Source organism: Scardinius erythrophthalmus, assembly GCF_964197995.2.
Source record: "Scardinius erythrophthalmus genome assembly, chromosome: 14".
NCBI lineage: Eukaryota > Metazoa > Chordata > Actinopteri > Cypriniformes > Leuciscidae > Scardinius > Scardinius erythrophthalmus.
Window position 1 is genome coordinate 41,941,971 of NC_138234.1, and position 25,790 is coordinate 41,967,760.

Consider the following 25,790-nt stretch of genomic DNA (forward strand, 5'->3'; position numbering starts at 1 on the left):
CTCTCATGCACACCGTTCATTCTCGCGCATAGACTATTTCTTGATAGATAAAAAGCTTATTCCAGCGATCGTCTCCACCCAGTACTTACCCATAACAGTGTCGGATCATGCCACGGTGGTCTTGGACCTTCACTTCAGTATGAAGCCAAAGGGATTCAGACATTGGAGGCTAGACCTTCTCTCGCTAGCAGATGCCAACTTTTGCAAACATATTTCTGAATCGATCACTTTCTTCTGTGAAACTAATAAGAATGATGAAACCTCCCCGTCCACATTATGGGACACTCTCAAAGCCTACATAAGGGTTAAAATTATCTCTTTCACGTCACATACTAATAAATTGCGCAGATCTCGACAGAAGGAGCTGGAGGAAGCTATTGCAGATCTAGATAACTCGCTCTCGTCCGCAAATTCACCGGATTTATATAAAGAAAGAATAAGACTCCAAACGGAACTAGATCTCCTTCTCACTTCTGAGGCTGAACAGCTTCTCCTTCGGTCTCGGTGGTTGGTGTAGAACATGGTGACAAAGCTGGACACCTTTTGGCTCATCAGCTGAAGGCAAAAGCAGCATCAAATTAAATTACTCAGATAACTGATGAGTCAGACTCAATAACCTCTAACCCGGACAGAATAAATGACACTTTTAGATCATTATTTTCCCAACTATATGCATCAGAGTCCCTCACAGATGAAAACCAACTAAATACATTTTTTTGAAAAATTGGACTTAAGGTGTCACCCGAGGACAATCTGAGACTAGATGCCGCTCTCACACTCTCAGAAATTAAAGAAGCTATACAGTCAATGAATAGTGGCAAATCCCCAGGCCCCGACGGATACCCAGTCGAGTTCTATAAAAAATTCTCAGATCAGTTAGCTCCATTATTACTTGAAATGTTTAACCACTCATTTAATCGAGGCACCCTGCCGCCTACTCTTATGCAAGCTTCCATCTCCCTAATTTATAAGAAGGGTAAGGACCCACTGAGCTGTCCTTACCCTTGCCGCTCTCACTCTCTCAGATTCTTATCGACCAATATCACTCCTCCCGGTAGATGTTAAAATACTCGCAAAAATCTTAGCTCGGCGATTGAAATCTGTCAGGCCCAAGATCGTTTCAGAGGACCAGACGGGATTTATAGGGGGAAGACACTCATACTCCAACATAAGAAGGCTTCTAGGCATCATCCTCTCTCCATCTTCCTCTAACGTCCCAGAGGTAATAATATCTCTTGACGCTGAGAAGGCCTTCGACAGGGTGGAGTGGGCCTATCTCCTCTTTTCCTTGAGACAGTTTGGTTTTAATACTAATTTAATTTCATGGGTCAGATTACTCTACTCCTCTCCCTGCGCCTCAGTGTGCACAAACAACCAACGTTCTATTCCGTTTCCACTCTTTCGGGGAACACGACAGGGGTGCCTGCTATCCCCGTTATTATTTGCGCTAGCGATTGAACCATTATCAGCTGCTCTAAAAATGGAGGGAATTGGGGGGATTGAAAGATGGGGCATAAAACATCAAGTTTCGTTATGTGCAGATGATCTGCTCCTCTATGTAAGTGGCCCTTTGGTAAGCATCCCACGTATCCTGGCTTTGTTGAATTCTTTTGGTCGTCTGTCGGGATATAAGCTAAATATCTCTAAAAGCGAATACTTCCAAATCAACCAATTAGCTGTAGCCATATCGCCATCAACTATACCCTTTAAAATAGCCAACACAGGATTTAAATACCATGGCAGTTAAATACCAGTTACACGATCCTTGCGAACAATGCGAGAACAAAATCTTACTTCATTAACAACGACGGTCAACTCCGATTTACAAAGATGGAATTTCCTTCTGTTGTCCTTGGCCGGTAGGATACAAATTATAAAAATGAATGTGTTACCAAGATACTTATGTTTTTCAATGTCTGCCCATCTTCCTTCCCAAATCCTTTTTCACAGTTATAAATTATTTCATCATTCATCTGGGCCGGTAAACGGCCAAGGGCAAGCCGTACACTGCTTTGTAGAGATAGATCAGCTGGGGGACTGGGTCTACCCAATCTAATTGGCTACTACTGGGCAGCCAATGGTATATTTGCGAGCTTCAACCAATTAATTTCCACCTACAATCTAGATAAATCAGACTTTTTCCGTTACTTCCAGTTGCGGGACTTTGCGAAAACACACGCCACGTCATTCCCACAGATACCAGCACCCAGCGGGATGGACCTGGCTCTTAACCCTCTGGGGTCTGGGCTGTTTTGGGGGTCCTTGAGATGTTCTGACATGCCCTAACATTTGTGCTTTTTTCATTTGCTTATAAACATATTAATGGCAAAGGTGTAATTACACTCTATTTAGCACAAACAGGGCTACCATAATATGTGAACAACTTGCATGTACATGTTTGTATTTTTGAGAGAATAATGTTTATGCATGGTTTTTGAAAAAAACAAAAAACAAAAGTTTCTGAAATAAGGCCACAAAACACATACTAAATATGTGTCAATAAGACTTTTGACCAATGGATGTCATTGCCTATAGTTTTTTCTTCAAAATCATGTGAAAATCATCCTGCCTAATCATTCACATAACACAATACATTGATTTAAATCTTGTAAAACACTTTTTGTTTGGAAAGGCCATATGCGGATGGGCGTGATTCACACCTTAGGAGACAATGGGGCCTGCATAATGAGGCTGCATACTTAATGAGCCTTTCATTCAGGTGTGTGACTGAGCCACAAGAATGCAAGGACAATATATATAGATATAACTGGTTCACAGTTGTTGTTTTTTCCACAAATTGTGCTTGCAAATTGTACAATATTCAAGGTAAACATTTCTAGTAATTGTGCAGTTAATTGTTCTCATACTGTATTTTCAGATTTGGAATATATTCTCTTCCCAAATGTGTCACTAATAAAGCATAATAAAATTATTTAAAGAGAAGGCTTATAATGACCTTTTAAGATTGTTTACACCTATCATATATATATATATATATTTTTTTTTTTTTTTTTTTTTAAGGTTATACAATTACAACAACATTTAAAATTGTAACAATATTTCCAGTGTAATCTTTCTTTGTAAAAACTAAAGTATACATTTTATCATATGTAATTCAATTCATATGAGAAGAAATTGGCAACATTTATAAGCTTATTTGATGTGGCAGTATTTTAGAGTAAAAACTTCAGTAAAAAATCCGATTTTGTAGTCACATTTTTACACATCTCAGTATAGCAATAGAGTTTGATAAAAGCTGTTCATTCAATCATACATAGAAACGCGATTCATATTTAAACAGTCTTTTTTCCAGCTGTAGTAGCTCCACAACAGCGCGCATCTGTGCGTTCATTCATTCATAGAAACGCGATTCATATTTAAACAGTATTTTTTCCAGCTGTAGTAGCTCCACAACAGCACGCATCTGTGCGTTTGTTCATTCATTCATACAGATGTGGCCTTTAAAAATGCGCGTCTCAGAGAAAAGAATGCCACGAGCACTTCCGAAATTCTGCGGGATCGTGCAGAAGGGGGATTAGGTGTTGGACGCAGGAAATACTAAAACCTGTAGATGGCAGTCGTGTTTCATGTGGCCATACAGAGTTGACGAAGTATGACGAATACAATGTTTTCTTTTGCCAGTTACATAAACAGTCACATATTCTTCATAAAAATCCGACTCAAACGCCATCATTTGTCTTTTTTTTTCTTTCTGTGTACTTACAGTAGAAGAGACGTGATAGGCTATGATAACTGAGTCTTATAACACAATAATTTGCGAAGACCTTTAAAGAGACCGGGATCATTTGCGCAATATCATTATCTAATTTTACATTTAGTTCATTTTTGCATCTTAACGTTTTAAATAGTTTTAACATGGTTGTAATGCGCTTTTCTGAATTACACACGGTACTTTTTATACTATCATGTTTCCCTTATACGCGTCGATTTCGGTGGGGACGGTGGGTACGCACCCACCAGATTTCGTCATGAGTCATTTTGTACCCACCACTTTTAACTTCAGTCCATATTAATTTGACTTTTGGTTCGATTTTTTTGACCGTTTTCAGTGGTTATGAGGAGCTTAATTAATTTAACCTGAGATGTGCGTTATATCGCTTTTTGATCATTCTTTGTGTTGTCGAATTTTGACAGTTTCATTATTTGTTCATAATAATTTGATTCATAATTATGTCATTTTTTTCTAAAAGTAAAAAAAACAAAGTTTTTTCTAAAATCAATATTCTAAAGAGATACAAAGACATTGTACGTGTACCCACCAGATTTCGTCATGAGTCATTTTGTACCCACCACTTTTAACTTCCGTTGACTGTTTTCAGTGGTTATGAGGAGCAATATGAGAGAAATTTTTTGTAATCATTGTCTGACACAACAAAAAAATATATAATATTCATTTTATTTTAATTTTCGTGTTCACATTTATGAGGGAAAAAACAACATGTCAGTTTACGGTTATGGACGTGAGCGCTCTAAAAGCGGCAATAAAAGTCTGCTTTAAAACTTTCACAGAGACCTCAAACAGAACAGCTGCCTTTCTTTAAATTGAATTTCGTTTTGTATTAATTATATCTTAATTTTAATCAATGTTTCGTGAACCAATTGCCTGGATTTAAGAAGTAAATATAGCAGACAATCACGACATTGGAGGCGCCGGCGATATCTCAAAAATGAACCAAAACTCAGCGTTTAATGCACATTCACATTTACAGTGTATTTAGACACATTTAGACGCATTCATAATCATTACTTTTACCGGTTCTTTGTGGCAAGCTTTATGCGTGCGGTCGTGCGCTTGAGTGCAGCTATATTACGTAAACGCTCATGATCCATATGATATAAGTAGGCTAATTAAATTAATATAAATGGGCGATTTGTCCACGAATTACTAAATGAACAACTAGCCTAGTATACTAGTCGACTAGAAAAAAAAACGTTTAGTCGAAAGCAGCCCGTATTCCACATATTTTCGAACCAGGCAACAGGACATCTGTGTTGAGCGAGGCCGAGGACCCTGAGCGGAATGAACGAGCGGAGCGGAATATTCAGAAATGCGCTCTCCACTCACGAGCTCTGATCGGAACAAACCCGAACCTCACTGTCTGCTGAACTTGCAGAATCATCAAAATATAATATTTTCTAAAGAATTTTAAAACTTTATTGGTGGTAGTTGAGAATAATTCCTCTTTCCATATCTAAATCATTTCGAGTGCAATATAAATGTATCATATTGTTATTCTTATTATATAAGAATAATACGTATTTTTTTACAACATTTTTAACATATAGAGAATATAAGTTTAGCGTATTGTGTGTATTTCCTAATTATAAGCTTTTGGTGAAATTGCAACAAAACTAAAAGAGTAAAAGTGCATAAAAACATAAAAACATGGCGTCGTCTCAAGAAATATCTGCGTACACACTAAACCACTGAAACCGACTCAAAACGATGTAGCCTAGTATACATACCAGACCAGGCACTGTAATTCTGCCACAGACATATAAACGGAGAAGACTTAAAGCATGCGCATAAACCTTGCGCGCTATACAACAATAATATTAGGCACAGTAGCTTCTTTTTTTTTCTTTTCTTTTTTTATCAAGAACTTTGTTGAACAATATGAACAACCATAAATGGTCTGGTACAAAATATGAGTCACGATATTCGATAGTTAACGGATGCATAAAGCTTGCCACAAAGAACTGGCAAAAGTAATCATGTGTCAAATATAGCAAGGAGACATTTTAATCGTTTACTAATCAACTAGTGTTTTATGTGTCAGTCAAAGATGTTGACAATGCTGACTCGTCATCTTCGCAGATATTGTGAACGTGCCTATAGAGAGAAATGCACACTTACATAAGAGAGTTGTCTGTTTCTTTTCGTTTTGAATTGTTTTGTTTAAAAGTGGACATTTCAAGCTTTCTAGATACATTTCTGAGTTTTGGTTCATTTATGAGACGAGCTCAGTTCACAAGCAATGCAAGTTATATCGCGCCGGTGCCTCCATTTCCTGATTAAATCGTCTTAAATGCGTCTCCGTGTGGACAGAAACCAATGTAATCTTCCTGATTTAATCACGTAAAACACAAGTCTAAACACAAGCACCACTCTTCTGAGTGATGGTAACCACAAACCTCCAAGAGTTTGTAAACCAATTGTTTGTAAAACATATTTAATATTTACAAATTCAAAAAATATATATATATAATGTTTTACAGTGAAATAAAACGACATGAATAAAGTTATTTCCAAAATGTAATTAATTGCACAGTCTTTGTTTTAGCTGCTTGTTTTAGCTGCTACCAATTGCACAGAGTCAAGAAATTACAACCACCCACCCCCCAGGTCTGCCGATTCAACCCCCAATGCTAATCGATCTCCTCTCAGGGAATCAAAAGAAAACCGGTTTTTCCAGTTTTCACCAGCGTGTGGGCGGGGTTTTAATCCCTTGCAGTTCCTTTGTTTAAATGCTATTTAAGCAAATATACTATACATACGCTTTAAGTTATTTCAAATTAATGTTTATAGCTTAATTTGTTGATATCGCGTAACTTAATTTGACATATGTTGATATAACCAACTGACATTGTAGATTCCATTGCATGCCAGGAAGAGGCTTATGCTTTGTTTTAAGTAATGAGCATTTACTATAATATAGCCGCACTCAAGCGCACGCCCGCACGCATAAAGCTTGCCACAAAGAACCGGTAAAAGTAATGATTATGAATGCGTCTAAATGTGTCTAAATACACTGTAAATGTGAATGTGCATTACACGCTGAGTTTCGGTTCATTTATGAGATATCGCCGGCGCCTCCAATGTCGTGATTGTCTGCTATATTTACTTCTTAAATCCAGGCAATTGGTTCACGAAACATTGATTAAAATTAAGACATAATTAATACAAAACGAAATTCGATTTAAAGAAAGGCAGCTGTTCTGTTTGAGGTCTCTGTGAAAGTTTTAAAGCAGACTTTTAGTGCCGCTTTTAGAGCGCTCATGTCCATAACCGTAAACTGACACGTTGTTTTTTCCCTCATAAATGCGAACACGAAAATTAAAATAAAATGAATATTATAATTTTTTTTGTTGTGGTCAGACAATGATTACAAAATTTTTCTCTCATATTGCTCCTCATAACCACTGAAAACGGTCAACGGAAGTTAAAAGTGGTGGGTACAAAATGACTCATGACGAAATCTGGTGGGTACACATACAATGTCTTTGTATCTCTTTAGAATATTGCTTTTAGAAAAACTTTTACTTTTTTTACTTTTACTTTTAGAAAAAAACGACATAATTATGAATCAAATTATTATGAACAAGTAATGAAACTGTGTCAAAATTCGACAACACAAATAATGATCAAAAAGCGATATAACGCACATCTCAGGTTAAATTAATAATATAAAAAACAGGGAACATTTTGTAAAAGCAAAACTGAACAAAATGCATACTTAAAATAATTGTATTAGGCTATGTGTTACCGAATATTTAATACCACTTCCCCATAATGTTGTAATTATTTTTTTAAAACAACATCTGTCAAACTGTCAATCAGATACCTCTTACCTGGTCATTTTTATTTTATTTTAGAAGTCATTAACTGTTGATCACCCTTTGTATGGAATTTGTGAATATGAATATTTAGAAGATTTACAAACTGTCGGCAAGACCTCAAACCAACCCCGGACATTCTGAGACTAACGTGGAAAAATCTTTATGCTTAATGCATTAAGACAGTTAAATTAAAATATTTATTAATAATGTAATGGCAAATCAGATGCGCCCAAAATATAAATGCTACGCGTTGTGCTGCAACATTACCTCACAAGAAATATCTGCACAAGAACAATCACACAAGAAATATCTGCACGAATTAAGAATCTGGGTAAGTCGCATTATTTAAGCCTTGCATTATGTTAGGATGATTTTGTGTATATATATAAAAAATACTGCTGGGTTTTTACAGGCAGAGTCACGTGTATTATGCTCACACTAAATTCTCTGTTGCACTTATATAAATGCGCATTGCATGCACAATCATCTTAATAGTTGTACAAAAAAGTTATGCGCTGGCAAGAACGTCACTTTGCTGTTTTAATAAAAGCAATGTTAAATATTCTGCATGCACTCATCTCCTGGAAACCACAGCAATGACAAAGCATATAAAAATTCGTAAACGTTGTCCAATACCCCTTCTTGTCTTAATGAACCTTTTGCATTTACAAATATTTTCAAATGTCTGTATAATACAGTAGCCTACTGTAAATATTTGTGTCTATTACTATTTATAATTTATATTTTATTGTGGATGTTTTCTCACAATCATGACGTAATGTGAAGTAAAAGAAAAAATCTAATGTAAATTTTTTTTTATGCGCCACCTGGTGGATATTCTGTGAAGCGAAACACATTGAGGGATTTTTTAAGTAGGCCCCCCGAAAGCACTTGCCGAATTCTGCGAGACTCTACGAGACGAATTGCCGAATGCCGCGTTTTTAAAGGCCAGATCTGTACACAGAAACGCGATTCATATTTAAACAGTATTTTTGCCAGCTGTAGTAGCTCCACAACAGCACGTATCTGTGCGTTCATTCATTCAGATTAGAACAAAGCAAATAGAACTGACCTATTCCTCAGCGGGATCCGTTTGCTCCTCGAAATGATACTTCCAGAACTTCTGAGGTAAATTTTCCAGGATTATTATCAAGATAGTATTATTCCTCACAGCATCGTAAAGTACATAAGTCTGAAAGTGAACTCGCGGTGTGTGTTATCCAGCTGATGTGGGCGTTTCACAGGTTTGTATGAATCGCCTCACATTTGCGTTTGAATAGCGCGCGCTCTCTGTGGGCGGGGCACATTAAAACTTAATGAGCTGTGATGAGAACGACTGACATCTCTCTCTTTGCATACATATTACATAAACTGTGAATATTTGTTTTTTATAAAAATTACTTCATTTAAAAGAAGATAATTCAAGCTTCATGCCTGTGTGTCTGTATGCCTGTTTGACTGAGTATTCGCTGAGTTATGGTTCATTTTCGGACGCGTTTCAGAATGGACTTCACTGACGGAGAGGAGGCAGAACTCGCATCATGTTTATTTTTCTTTATTTGGCAAAAAGCACAACACTTTGTTTTTATTGTTAGTATACACAAAAATAATACACACTTAACAGGATCGATTGATGTATAACACAAGCATATAAGATAAAAATTATTTATTTATTTATTTTTTTTTTGCACTGATAAGGAAAAAAACGAGCCTATCGCGCTGGCGCGATAGCCGACCTCAGGGGGTTAAGGCTAAACCCCTGTCAAAGGGTCATATCTCCTTTTTTCATAAGTTATTGTCTTCAGCCAATGAATCTATTTTACATAAGATCAAGATGAACTGGGAGTCAGAACTCCAATTGAATTTCTCTGAAAACTTCTGGAAGGGAGCCATGGGGGTTGTTAACTCGTCATCCAGCTGCGCTAGACTATCACTAATACAATTTAAAGTCTTCCACAGGCTACACTATAGTAAGGATAAACTATCAAAGCTCTATCCAGACAAATTTGATGAGAATTGTAGTAGATGCTCACAGGCTCCATGCAATCTTACCCACATGTTTTGGACATGCCCCAAGTTGTCTGAATTCTGGGGACTATTCTTTAAAAAATTTCAGACATACTAGGCATAACTTTAACTCCAACCCCACATATCGCTATTTTCGGCAAGCCCCCAGACGACCTCCTTACCAAAACCATTCAAAATAACGTAATTGCCTTCGCCTCTCTTATTGCTTGCAAGAGAATTTTGTTACTGTGGAAGTCTCCTCAACCACCATTAATCAAAGTCTGGCTACACGACATTTAGGTCTTCTGAAACTGGAGAAGATCAAATTCTCACTTAGGGGGTCATCTGGCAGGTTCTACACTCAGTGGAGACCACTACTTAACTATTTAGATAAGCTGCCAGCTCGGGAAGTCTCTTTGTAGAGTTCCGCTGTATGGTTATATATGTACTTTTCCCTCTGATCCGGCCCGCCAGCGGCAGATAGCCCCCCCTCCCATGATCTGTTCAACCTAAGACACTCCAATATAACAGATAACAACAGATAACTTGCTTTGATGACTGAGGAGTAAGCAGCAATTGATTGATATTTACTTTGTACAGTTAATGATTAGCACTAGCACCTTACATTGTTTTTTTTTTTTTGTTTTTTTTTTTTTTTTTACCGTGTAGGTATAGGTGTATATAAATCTGTATGAGTACATGTATAGTTTTTTTTTTTTTTTTTTTTTTTATGTTTAAGTGGAATATGGGTCTGGGGAGGGGGGAGAACGGGAGGGAGGGAGGAAGGGAGGGGAGAGGGAGGCGGGGTGTTGTTCCTTTAAGTTCATAAAAAAGAAAACAGACATTGTATTCCTGTATGCACTTTATGTGTGTCTCTTGCACTTGATAAATAAAAGTTATGAAAAAAATAATAATAATCGTACATAATTCAAAACATTTGTGTGTAATTTTAATATACTGGTGCGTAATTTAAAACTATTGTATGTAATTCTGTTTTTTGTCAGAGTTGGATTCCAAAATCTACGGCCACGACCAGTTTACAGATACGCGATTTTGTGTGTTTTTTAGAGTACAACTCTAAAATGTACGACTGTGACAGTTTACAGACACAGCGCTTGTTTCACAAAAGCTCTGTTACACACGACATGCGAATTATGACCACGAAGTGCGGTGTGCGAAACGACTGTCAAAAATACATCATCAAGGTCACAAGCATTACTATCCGAGGGAAGATGAATCGATTCAACGAAGTGCGCATGCGCCCCACCAACGTTTTAAACCACTGGCGCAGAAATGGCGGATCAGCAGCCAAGCGCTCACTCCTCGTCTCAGGTAAGTTAATTTTTTATTTTTTTTTAATCTGACATGTTTAAGCAGGGGTCATCAAACTTGTTCCTGGAGGTCGTGAGGTCGGAGCTAAACTCTGCAGGACACCGGCCCTCCAGGACCGAACTTGACGCCCCCTGTGTTTAAGGGTTAGTTATCACTAATAACAGAGAGGAGCAATATTACAGAAATAGTATAGTAGGTAAGATAAGCTCTCAGAGTACATGTAACATTAGGTGCTTAAAGATGACAGTTGTTTAGGAGGTCATTACTGCAGCCTGTAGCGCGATGAGATAGGGCTAGATAGGACTTCCTAACAGCCGTGTTACATGCACTGTAATACACAGGTCATGTCATATAAGTGTTCACTGTTTAAGTATTGAAGTCATATTTCATTTATCACTATTAAGTAATATTAATGTCAGAGTAATTTGACTTACAGGGACCACTGATGACGCACCTACTAGAACGCCTCAGGTCACGAATAAGTGCAGTTTTAGATGGTCATCAGCTGGAGTGGACTATTTTCAGTATGTTATCAATCAAGAAGTGTTTATTTTGTCATCAGCCTCCACTATCTTTGATGTGCCAAATGATATTTTGGAGACCCTCATGGATTTACAACAAAAAATTCATGCAGCTCTTTCCCAAGAGGTGGCCCCAGTTCTTACGAGGGAATGTGGTGGTGGACGAGGTCGACCTAAGTTTATTGTTTCCGAGGAAATGCTGTCCCGTCTCATAGAGATGTCTTTACCAGTTTCTTGTATTGCGAACATTTTAGGAGTAAGCCAGTCAACAATCTTCCGCAGAATGCGTGACTTGGTTTTGTCTGTAAAAACTACGTATAGCACCATATCTGACAATGAATTGGGTAATGCCATTTTGGCCATACCAAAAAAATGACTACCAAATGCTGGATATAGGATGATAAAAGGCTGTCTGCAAGCAGACGGACATAAGCCCTATTCGCACGGGATTAGTATTACCCCTGGACCTCTGTAATTAAGAAATTACCTCCTGACATCTGTGTTTTTGGTGGCTCATTCACACGGGAAAATAAATGTTCGTAATTCCCTTGAGTTGACGGACTTTACAGCGTGCGCCCACCCACACTTCACTAGCTGAACGTGCTGAAACGAAGATCGCGCTGCAGTATTGCAATTCAAAAAAAGAACTTATTTAAAACCAATTTATTAGAGAAATATGTTATTGTAGAATATCATATTATTGTATAAATATATAATATATCTTCTTTTTCTTTTATTCTTTGTCCATATTTACAACAAGCCTGTCTGAAGAAGGTATTATAAATACTGAAACGTCGCAATAGGCTTGTTTTTCTATTCATTTTATTTGGTTTATTTCATTTTATATCATTTTTACTCTTTCACACTTTGATTTCTTGAGATACTTACAGGATGGACGTCTTTAGAGGCCGTGTGAGACAAAGAAATGCTCCACGATACAGACTGTTACACTACCACAAAAAGCGTCCAAACTTTCCAAAAGAGCTTTCATGTTGCGCCAAAATGCTTAATTTGACGTTTCCATGACAACGGTCCGAGTTGAGCTTCCGGATCACTCTTTTGCAGCACTTCATAGTTTTTATTGGAGAAAAACTATAATCGGGTTGGAGTAGAGCTTATCGAGATATTTTATTGTTAATATAGTTTTGATACAGACGTAAAATGGACTGTTAAACGGCCCATATGGTTATTACGTTCTTTAGGAAACGATAGGCTCACAGAAAAACAGCCCGAATCACAGACATGGGGATTCGCACGGGACTGGTATTATCAGAGGACCCCTGTGTTGGCCGAAATACAGTAGGTAATTTTCGGGGGAATTTTTACAGACATTTTTACAGACATAGCAGATTCGCACGGGATAAAAATCACAGACGACCTCTGCGATTATTACAAATTACCGGAGGTCCCTAGGTAATACTAATCCCGTGCGAATAGGGCTATAGAGTGCAATGGAACCGAGTGGATGCCCTTGGAATTTTGGAAAGGATGACACAGCTGGGGTGTATTGTCAGGAGGTCATATTTTGTTCAAAGTCCACTGTACTTAGTCCATATTGACACGAATCACGAGCTCATAAGGTATGGTAATGGTATGGTATATTTTACCTACGAAAGTGTAATGTTATGCAATATTACATTTAACATGGTTTTCATTTGAAGGTACAACATCATATTTGGTGGGATAGATGGGTTTTCACGAAAGGTAAACACATTCATTTCCAACCCAGTGGAATCTATCTATCAATCAATAATATTACTTATCTATCTATAATCTGACTATCTATCTGTGTTTGAATGTATTGAATGATTTAATGTATTACATTTATTCTTTTTTGGTATAGATCATGTACCTGGAACCAGCAACAAACAACTGTTCAAGCACTGCCTTATCATTCTTTCTCCAGTCTGTGCAAAAACATGGCTGGCCTTCAAGGTAGGAGAAAATTGTTTTTCTTCTCCTCACTTCCTTGCGTTTAGTTAAACCCTCATCCGTCCCTCAGGTCATTTTGACCCAAAACTGATTTTCCAAGAAATTATAAAAATCGTGTGTTGATCGTACTGGTCCAAGATTTCTTTACTTTTGTCATACTTGCACCAGGAATACACACACATAAAAAAAAAAAAAAACTGAGTGGATTTGAGGAGTTTAAATGGGTGCAATAAAAAAGTAACAAAAGGGTCCCTCGTGGGCCATTTTGACCCACATAGGAATGAATGGAATTTATGAGAAAACTGCATTTTTTTATTACTTTTTTTTTTGTATATATATATATATATATACAAAATCAGAGACAATAAAGATTTATACCCAAATGAAGGGCTGAGACTACAGAATATCCCCAATGCAGAAAACACACACGCACACACACACACACACACGATACACACACTCCAATAGAACATATTAAAATGTTTCATGTTTCTGCTGGGATATGACTGTAATTTTTCCTTTTTTAGAGGAACAGTTACATTTGAGAGACTGAGTTTATATCATAGTTATATTTTTTTAAATATATTTATTTATGAAATTGTATGAATGTACACACATGTTTAGGTTCTAATTGAGCTAGATTTTTTTTTTTTTTTTTTTTTTTACAAAATACGGATTTTTTATCTGGTTATTTTTTCTAATAATAATAATAAATAATCCTACCGAAAACAATAGGGCTCTTCGCCCTTTCAGGGCTTGGGCCCTAATAATCCTACCGAAAACAATAGGGCCTTCGCCCTTTCAGGGCTTGGGCCCTAATAATAATCCTACCGAAAACAATAGGGCCTTCGCCCTTTCAGGGCTTGGGCCCTAATAATCCTAACGAAAACAATAGGGCTCTGCGCCCTTTCAGGGCTTGGGCCCTAATAATAATAATAATCCTACCGAAAACAATAGGGCCTTCGCCCTTTCAGGGCTTGGGCCCTAATAAATGGTGTATAATTACATTTTTAGAAGTTATGAGATGTTTCCTGCTTCCTTTTTGACATTAATTTAATCCCTCGCCATAGCAAAACCGTTTGAGATATTCAATATCCGTTTACAATTTAGCATCATTAATATATTTTTATCATGTTGAAAAAGTTTGGTGGGAATAAAATAAACCTTTTAGGAGGAGTAACTAAAAACTCAGAGGCTGATTTAACAAAAAATCCATATTCAGACCAAAATATCTGACACCCTGTTGGTCGTAGCTAATAACTGTCAATTAGAAAGTTGTCCGGCTCGATGAGACCAATATACGTACTGATTTTTGTAATTGTGGGTAATACTAACCCCCCCACTTTTGTCAAAAACATTTTGAAAGTGACACACTTCCTGCTGCCAGTTGGTGGCGCTATAACTTTGACTCACAATAGTCACATCCATCTGATCGGCCTCTTACCACGAACACACTGCTGAAGTTTCATCAAGATCAGTTAATGTGTGCATAAGTTATAACACTTCGTGTTTCTCTTTTCTCGCCATAAATTCGTGTCCTCGCCACGGCCAAACCGTTTGAGATATCAAAAATCCGTCCGCAATTTAGCATCCTCAATGTCTTGACTTCATGCACACAGAGTTTGGTGGCGATTTAATTAATTCTCTAGGAGAAGTGTTTCAAATTCCACAGCAAGCGTTCTCCAAACAACCCATAATTGCCGACTTCCTGTTGGGCTGGCATAAAATTTAGAGCACGAAAGTTGTTCGGCCCGATGAGATCTATATGTGTACCGAGTTTCATATCATTACATGCAAGTGTGTTTGATTTATGGACAAGTGTTCGGATCCCGTTCCAGGGGGCGCTGTTGAGCCCCCCTGCCACGCCCGGGTACCAGCTTCAGCCCGGCCCTGATGGCTGCGGGTTCTGACCTGTGTGCAAAGTTTCAAGAGTTTTTGAGCACGTTAGGGACCCCAAAAGCCCCTGAAACCTTGATTAACAATATAAAAGCAATAGTCAAATCCCCCCCCCCTCCCCTCACACACACACAGACACAGAGAGAGGGAGAGAAAATTCTTCAGAAAATCCACATTCAAACCAAAATATCTCTCTTCCTGTTGGTCGGAGATGGTTCATGTAAATTAGAAAGTTGTCCGTCTTGATGAGAACAATACATGTCACGGTGTGACAAAAGCCAGATAAGGAGAGAGAGTAAAATCCTCGTGAAGGCAGTATTATTTGGAGACCTCTTGTGGATGGTCGTCTCATTACACCGCGAAATCTGTTGCCATGGCAGCGAGGCCAATTGCCTGATTGACAGCAGGTGAGGAGAATTACAGAGGGTGTTGTGAGAGGAACGCGCATTAAGATGGGGCTTTAAAAAAAGAGAGGAAACAGACGGTCAGCGTGGTTCTCCTCCCGTGAGTGTGGTTCTCCTCCCGTGAGATACTGTGTTTGACGGCGGGTTGCTTATATTTGAAGCTGGACTGTGCAGCGGGGCGAAGATTGAAGCCGAGGAATGGAAAGGAGAGAGTGAAGTTTTGTCAACGAAAATCCAAGGGATATCGTCAGCTGTGGAAGAGACGCAAAGTGATGAGTATTTGATCCGTGGTTTATATGCACTGACATTGAAGTGGTGTGGAGCGTTTGGAAAGCGTGTGGCACGAGTGGATTATTACACCGAGTGAATTAATGATCTGTCTTCAACCTTTGTTCTCCCTTCACTGAATGTGACGATTGCTACATCCGTTCTGGCTGTCTCTGGAGAAGTTGAGCCGTGTGAGAGACGAGAGTCGATCCGGTGGGAGAAAGACCGGTGGGAGAGTGCTGGCCCGAATGCACGGTGTGCGAGTGGAATGCAGTGCCTGAAGTGACGATTCACACGGTTTGTGTTATGGAGTGAAGTTTATCGTGTGGAGAAGTATTAATAGTCTGCTGTGCACTCTCCTCTATAGTCTTTCACCCGCTGTTCCTGAACAGGGTTTGTCACAGTAAGCGCCCAACTTACCATTCGAGGCAGCCTCGCTCTATTAATGCTGTTGATCCATTGATTCCTGTTACATTGTTGCAGCGGACAGCTGAACTGGAGCGTCTTGCTTGAGTATCCTTCCTGTCTGGTGGTCTCCACACTTCCCTATCAACAGCCACTGCCCTGGTTCGAACGAGAGAAGGTATTGCCGTTGAATGTTTCATTTACTGTTGAATGGTCGAATCCTGTTGCATTATTACAGCGCATAGCTGAATTGGAGCATCTTGCTTAAAGCATCCTTCCTGTCTGGTGGTCTCCACACGTCCTTATCAAAAGCCGCTGTCCGGTTGGAACGAGAGAAGGTAGTACAGCTGAATGTTTCATTACTGCTGAATGGTCAAACCCACGTTGCATTGTTACAGCGCATAGCTGAATTGGAGCATCTTGCTTAAAGCATCCTTCCTGTCTGGTGGTCTCCACACGTCCTTATCAAAAGCCGCTGTCCGGTTGGAACGAGAGAAGGTATTACAGCTGAATGTTTCATTACTGCTGAATGGTCAAACTCACGTTGCATTGTTACAGTGTACAGCTGAAGTGGAGTGTTTTGCTTAGAGCATCCTTCCCGTTCGGTGGTCTCCACATGCTCCATCGAAAGTCGCTGTCCTGTTCGGAAAAGGAAAAGGTATTTGAAATGAACGTTTGATACGCTGTTGAATGGTTAAACCCTGTTACCTGGCTACAGTGCACAGCCGAAGTGGAGTGTCCCGCTCAAGTGTCCTCTCCGCTTGGTGGTCTCCGCATGCCCTAGTGAAGGTCTCCGCCCTGTTCAGAAAGAGAGAAGGTATTTCAATTGAACGTTCCATATGCTGTTGGGAAGTTAAATTCTGTTCCCTGGTTACAGTGCACAGCCGAAGTGGAGTGTCCTGCTCAAGTGTCCTCTCCGCTTGGTGGTCTCCGCATGCCCTAGTGAAGGTCTCCGCCCTGTTCAGAAGAGAGAAGGTATTTCAATTGAACGTTCCATATGCTGTTGGGAAGTTAAATCCTGTTACCTGGATACAGTGTGCAGTCAAGTGGAGTGTCTCCCTCAAAGCATCTTCTCCGCCTGGTGGTCCCCACCTGTCCCCACTGGAAGCCTCCGTCTGTTCAGAAGGAGAGAAGGTATCACTGTTGAACGTCGCATCTTGTTGAACCATTGAACCCTGTCGTATCGTTGCAGGGCACAGCCAAAGTGAAGTGTTCTCTTGCCGGGTGGCCCTCTGTGCCCGTGCTGCAAAGCATTGCTACTGTTCAGAAGGAAGGAGAGTAACTACGGCACGTGTCTCGATTAAAGTGTTGTGCTGCTGTTCATGGTCCCCTCCTGGCCCGGCCCGCTCGCCACCTGCGTCCTTGTGACCCGTCTGAGTCGAGGATCCCCGTCCTCTGGATACCTACCTCTGGGCAGCCTCCGGCGTTCGTTCCATCCTCACTGCGAATACCTACCTGGTTCCAGTCCGAATGGGGTCCGTGTAGCCAAGACTTCCTTGAGAGCCTTGTAAAGGGTACCTACCCAGAGGCTTACCTGAGTGGTGTGCGCCCTCCTCTGATTCCTCCCCGACGAGCCGCAGGGTGTCCACGAACGTCCATCCCGCCCCGGTCCAGGGGGCCCATCGAATTGCTTCTGGAGAAAGAAGAGATTTTAATTAGGACTTTTCAAATTTACTTGTTTTTACTCAATAAAGAAATTGTTATTCCTTTATCCTCTGTCTTTGTCTGGTCCCTTGACACGCTCCTCGAGGCGGTACCCGGTCTCCAGGGGTGGGCGCAGTCTGGCTCGGCCCACCCCGACCTGTGACAATACACATACCAAGTTTTGTGATTCTAGGAAAAACTAAGCCCCCATTTTTGACTAAAGGTGGCGCTACTGAGCCATTCCACCACGCCCGTTTCTGAAACTTTGCACATGTCTACTGGCTAATAAATGTGATGTGTCTGTTGAGTTTCATGCAATTTCTAAAATTAAATTTGTTTCCTCGCCACGGCCAAACCGTTCGAGATATCAAAAATCCGTCCGCAATTTAGCATCCTCAATGTCTTGACTTCATGCACACCGAGTTTGGAGGCGAATCGATGAATTCCCTAGGAGGAGTACATTAAATTCCACAGCATGCGTTTCCAAACAACGCTAAATAGCCAACTTCCTGTTTGGCTGGCGTAAAACTTAGAGCACGAAAGTTGTTCGGCCCGATGAGATCTATATGTGTACCGAGTTTCATATTACATGCAAGCGTGTTTGATTTATGGACACGTGTTTGGATCCCGTTCCAGGGGGCGCTGTCGAGCCCCCCTGCCACGCCCGGGTACCAGCTTCAGTCCGGCCCTGATGGCCGCGGGTTCTGACGCGTGTGCAAAATTTCAAGAGTTTTCGAGCATGTTAAGGGCCCCAAAAGTGCCCGAAAGGTTGACAAAATAATAATAATAATAATAATAATAATAATCCTACCGGAAACAATAGGGCCTTCGCCCTTTCAGGGCTTGGGCCCTAATAATAATAAATATAGCTGCGAGCAGCGATTACGGGCCCAAGCCGGTGGCACCGCAATCCTGGTGCCAGGGTGGCGGTACCGCCGGCTTTGGCCCTCCATCGCTGCTCGCAGCTATATTTATATTTATATATATATACACACACACACACACACACACACATATATATATATATATATACACACACACACACACACACACACACACACACATATATATATATATATATATATATATATATATATATATATATAAATAAATTTAAGGGACAAGACACAGATAATTTTACTTGCCTGACCTGATTAGAACAAAGAAAAAAAGAAAATAAAATAATAAGTAGGGGATCACTAAATCGAGAGAATATTCTGATTTTATGATACACTCAAAATATTCCACAACAAATCCTTTAAATGTAATGATATTCAGAACGGAACAAGAATAAAAAATAAAAAATAAACTATAAACAAAGCCAAAACGAAAAAAATAAATATAATAAAAATAAATAAATTTCAAGCAATCCATGGCATGATTTATTTATTTTTTGGACTAAAACATTCTGGCTTTTTTTAAACTCAAACATAATTCTTAAATTGAATAATAATAATAATAATAAAAGAATAAAATGGGTTTAGTTCTGATTTCGTTGAAATCGCTCGCTCTCCGTACCTAACTTTTCCTGAATACAATCACAATTGAAACTGTGACATTGATTTCATACAACAGGATATTAACAGTTAAAATGAAGTCATTTACATTTTAGATACAATATTGACTGTTTTTGTTCTGTTTCAGCAGCAAAAAAAGTTAAACAAAGATCACAGAAGAACGCATCTCAGGAACGTGTTTTCTCATAACTGAATGATTCAGCATTTTGAACGAATTGGTTGACTCAAAGATTGAATGATCAATCCATAAACATCTGTTTATGTTTATGGATTGGATGTTTATGGATCCATGTTTATGGATCTGTATATGTTTATGGATTTCGAATCGTTTGAACGAATTAATCAATGACTCGCTCATTAAGACGGTCACTTGGCGACATCTAATGGCGGTTTAGTGTTGTTTAAAAGCATAACTCTTTCCAACGTGTGTGTGATTTGTGTGTGAGACCATTATAAATGTCCGTGCGGACGTCCGTATTTTTCTTTCACTTTTATATTAGCGTTTTAAAAGCACCCGCTCGTGTCACACACGTCGATTAACCGGTGGGAAAATATCCTCAGAACACACCTAATAAATGTATATTTAAATACATTATTGGCCTAGCTGGTAAAAAGTTTTATATATTATTTTGATGTCCTTTTGGACACAAGAGGGCAGTATAGCCCTATGTATGACTTGAATTTTTTTTTTACTTTACTGTTTTAAAATTTAGAATAAAATTAGAATAAAATTCTTTTTAAAAACAGAATAAAATGGGTTTAGTTGTGATATTTGTATACTTTTATATAGAAATAAATGGTATAAAATTACATTTTTAGAAGATTTGAGGCTTTTAGTGCCTTTTGGAGGCTGATTTTGCAAAAAATCCACATTCAAACCAAAATATCTGACTTCCTGATGGTCGGAGCTAATGACTTTAAATTAGAAAGTTGTCCGGGTCGATGAGATCAACATACGTACTGAGTTGTGCTACTGTAGGTAAAACGACCCCCCCCCACACTTTTGTCAAAAGCATTTTGAAAGTGACACATTTCCTGCTGCCAGTTGGTGGCGCTTTAACTTTGACACACAATAGTTGCATCCATCTGATCGGCCTCTTACCATGAACAAACTGCTGAAGTTTCATCAAGATCAGTTAATGTATGCATTAGTTATAACACTTCGTGTTTCTCTTTTCTCGCCATTAATTCGTTTCCTCGCCACGGCCAAACCGTTCGAGATATCAAAAATCCGTCCGCAATTTAGCATCCTCAATGTCTTGACTTCACGCTGACTGAGTTTGGAGGCGAATCGATGTATTTCCTAGGAGGAGTACATTAAATTCCACAGCAAGCGTTTCCAAACAACCCTAAATAGCCGACTTCCTGTTGGGCTGGCGTAAAACTTAGAGCACGAAAGTAGTTCGGCCCGATGAGATCTATATGTGTACCGAGTTTCAAATGAATTCATGCAAGCGTGTTTGATATATGGACCAAGTTTTAGAACCCCGTTCAAGGGGGCGCTGTTGAGCCCCCCTGCCACGCCCGGCTACCAGATTCAGCCCCGCCCTGATGGCCGCGGGTTCTGACCTGTGTGCAAAGTTTCAAGAGTTTTCGAGCACGTTTAGGGACCCAAAAGCCCCAGAAACCTTGAAAAACAAATGAAAAAGTAAATCTCACTCAACTGACAAATCACCCCCACCCCTCACACACTCAGAGACAGAGAGAGAGAGAAAATTCTCCAAAAAATCACATTCAAACCAAAATATCTGACTTTCTGTTGCTTTGAGCTAATAAGTGTAAATTAGAAAGTTGTCCGGCTCGATAAGAACAATATACATACCAAGTTTTGTGATTCTAGGTAAAACTAAGCCCCCATTTTTGACTAAAGGTGGCGCTACTGAGCCCCTCACCACGCCCGTTTCTGAAACTTTGCCCATATCTACTGGATAATAAGTGTGATGTGTCTGTCGAGTTTCATGCAATTTCAAGTATGTTAAGAGTCTCAAAAGCATCAAAAAAGAATATTAAAGTTTGATGCGTTGCCATGGCAACAGTATCTAAGATATCAATAATCCTTTCACAGGTCTACATCTGCCGTGTGTCTACATTATACACATAAAGTTTGAAGCAAATCGGGTAAAAATAAGAGAGTGATTTCAAAGCATTTTGAAAGTGTCACACTTCCTGCTGCCAGTTGGTGGCGCTATAACTTTGACTCACAATAGTCACATCCTTGTGTTCTGCCTCTCACAACGAACACACTGCTGAAGTTTCATCAAGATCAGATAATGTATGCTGAAGTTATAACACACTTCCTGTGTCCCTTATTCGCCATAAATTAGTTTCCTTGCCACGGCCAAACCGTTCGAGATATCAAAAATCTGTCCGCAATTTAGCATCCTCAATGTCTTGACTTCATGCTGACCGAGTTTGGAGGCGATTGGATGAATTCTCTAGGAGGAGTACATTAAATTCCACAGCATGCGTTTCAAAACAACCCATAATAGCCGACTTCCTGTTGGGCTGGCGTAAAAAGTAAAAGTACGAAAGTTGTTCGGCCCGATGAGATCTATATGTGTACCGAGTTTCATATTATTACATGCAAGCGTGTCTGATTTATGGACCAAGTTTTCGGACCCCGTTCAAGGGGGCGCTGTCGAGCCCCCCTGCCACGCCCGGGTACCAGCTTCAGCCCGGCCCTGATGGCCGCGGGTTCTGACCCGTGTGCAAAGTTTCAAGAGTTTTTGAGCACGTTAAGGACCCCAAAAGCCCCTGAAACCTTGATTAACAATATAAAAGCAATAGTCAAATCCCCCCCTCCCCTCACACACACACAGACAGAGAGAGGGAGAGAAAATTCTTCAGAAAATCCACATTCAAACCAAAATATCTCTCTTCCTGTTGGTCGGAGATGGTTCATGTAAATTAGAAAGTTGTCCGTCTTGATGAGAACAATACACATACCAAGTTTTGTTGCTGTTGATAAAACTAACCCCCCCACTTATGACTAAAGGTGGCGCTACTGAGCCCCTCACCACGCCCGTTTCTGAAACTTTGCACATGTCTACGGGCTAATAAATGTGATGTGTCTGTCGAGTTTCATGCAATTTCAAGTATGTTAAGAGTCTCAAAAGCATCAAAAAAGAATATTAAAGTTTGAAGCGTCGCCATGGCAACATTATTAAAGATATCAAAAATCCTTTCACAGGTCTACATCTGCCGTGTGTTTACATTGTACACATAAAGTTTGAAGCAAATCGGGTAAAAATAAGAGGGTGATTTTAAAGCATTTTGAAAGGGACACACTTCCTGCTGCCAGTTGGTGGCGCTATAACTTTGACTCACAATAGTCACATCCATGTGACCGGCCTCTTACAACGAACACACTGCTGAAGTTTAATCAAGATCAGTTAATGTATGCAGAAGTTATAACACACTTTCTGTTTCCATTATTCGCCATAAATTCGTTTCCTCGCCACGGCCAAACCGTTCAAGATATCAAAAATCCGTCCGCAATTTAGCATCCTCAATGTCTTGACTTCATGCTGACCGAGTTTGGAGGTGATTGAATGAATTCTCTAGGAGGAGTACATCACATTCCACAGCAAGCGTTTTCCAAAGAACCCATAATAGCCGACTTCCTGTTGGGCTGGCGTGAAACTTGACAGAGGGAAAGTTGTTCGGCCCGATGACATCTATATGTGTACCGAGTTTCATATTAATTCATGCAAGCGTGTTTGATATATGGACCAAGTTTTCAGACCCCGTTCAAGGGGGCGCTGTTGAGCCCCCCTGCCACGTCCGTTTCTGAAACTTTTCACATGTCTACTGGCTAATAAGTGTTATGTGTCTGTCGAGTTTCATCCAATTTCAAGCATGCTAAGAGTCTCAAACGCATCCGAAAAGAACATTAAAGTTTGATGCGTTGCCACGGCAACAGTATCTAAGATATCAATAATCCTTTCACAGGTCTACATCTGCCGTGTATCTACATTATACACATAAAGTTTGAAGCAAATCGGGTAAAACTAAGAGGGTGATTTCAAAGCATTTTGAAAGTGACAAACTTCCTGCTGCCAGTTGGTGGCGCTATAACTTTGACTCACAATAATTATATCCATCTGATCGGCCTTTTACCACGAACACATTGCTGAAGTTTCATCAAGATCAGTTAATGTATGCAAAAGTTATAACAAACTTCCTGTGTCCCATTATTCGCTATAAATTCGTTTCCTCGCCACGGCCAAACCGTTCGAGATATAAAAAATCCTTTGCAATTTAGCATCCTCAATGTCTTGACTTCATTCACACCGAGTTTGGTGGCGATCGGATGAATTCCCTAGGAGGAGTATTTCACATTCCATTGTATGCGTTTTCCAAACAACGTATAATAACCGACTTCCTGTTGGGCTGGTGTAAAACTTAGAGAACGAAAGTTGTTCGGCCCGATGAGATCTATATGTGTACTGAGTTTCATATTATTACATGCAAGCGTGTTTGATTTATGGACCAAGTTTTCAGACACCATTCCAGGGGGCGCTGTCGAGCCCCCGTGCCACGCCCGGGTACCAGCTTCAGTCCGGCCCTGATGGCCGCAGGTTCTGACGTGTGTGCAAAATTTCAAGAGTTTTTGAGCATGTTAAGGGCCCCAAAAGTGTCCGAAAGGTTGACAAAATAATAATAATAATAAATATAGCTGCGAGCAGCGATTACGGGCCCAAGCCGGTGGCACCACAACCCCGGTGCCTTTAGTTACCAAAAGGCACCGGGGTGGCGGTACCGCCGGCTTTGGCCCTCCATCGCTGCTCGCAGCTATATTTATATATATATATATATATATATATATATATATATATATATATATATATATATATATATATATATATATTATACAAACATATATATATATATATATATATATATATACCGTTCAAAATCTTGGGGTCAGGAAGATTTTTAATGTTTTTAGGAGAAGTCTCTTCTGCTCACCAAGGCTGCATTTATTTGATTAAAAATACAAACAAAAACAGTAATATTGTGAAATATTATTCCAATTTAAAACAGCTGTTTTCTATTTTAAAATATTTTACACTGTAATTAATTTATGTGATCAAAGCTGAGTTTTCAGCATCATTACTCCCATCTTCAGTGTCACATGATCCTTCAGAAATCATTCTAATATGATGATTGATGGTCAATAAATATTAATTATTATTTTCAATGTTGAAAACAGTTGTGTACAGATTTTTTTTTTTCAAAATGCTTTGATGAATGTAAAGTTCAAAAGAACAGCATATATTTCAAATATATATATTTTTAACATTATAAATGTCTTTACTGTAACTGTTGATCAGTTTAACTCATTCTCGATTAATAAAAGTATTGATTTATTTTATTTCTTTCCCCAAAAAATAAAATTAAAATTATTACTGACCTCAAACTTCTGAACGGTAGTGTTTAATGTTACAAAAGCTTTAGATTTCAGATAAATGCTGTTCTTTTGAACTTTCTATTCATCAAAGACCGTACACAACTGTTTTCGACATTTAAAATAATAATGAATGTTTCTTGAGCATCAATCATCATATTAGAATAATTTCTGAAGGATCATGTGACAGTGACGACTGGAGTAATGATGCTGAAAACTCAGCTTTGATCACAGGAATAAATAACAGTTTAAAATATATTAAAATAGAAAGCAGCTGTTTTAAATTGGAATACTATTTTACAATATTACTGTTTTTGTTTGTATTTTTAATCAAATAAATGCAGCCTTGGTGAGCAGAAGAAACCTCGCTTAAAAATCTTACTGACTCCAAATTTTTGAACAGTAGTGTATATATATTAGATAAAAATGTAATGGATAAGACACAGATAGTTTTACTTGCCTGACCTGATTAGAACAATGAAAAAACTTAAATGAAAAAATAACTTGGGAATCTCTAAAACGAGGGCGCGATTAAACAGTGGACACATAAAAACATACTCTGTCATTTTGTTCAGAACATCATTCAAACTGCAAAGTGTTAACTTATATTTTTGTACAGTACCAATAAAACACAACATTGTGCTTTTTTAAAATACATTCAAGCAATCCTCCCCGAAAATGAAACTAAAATGCTCACGGCTGCACGGGCATTCATAATGGTGCGCGTCCTCAGCGAGGAACGAGCAGAACAGAGTCAACGTTTTTTAGGTCATTCCTCCTTCCATAGGAATTTATTGAAAATGCTCGCTCTGCTCCGCACCATTATCAATGTCCGTGCGGACGAACATATTTTACTTTCGTTTTTAAGTTAGCG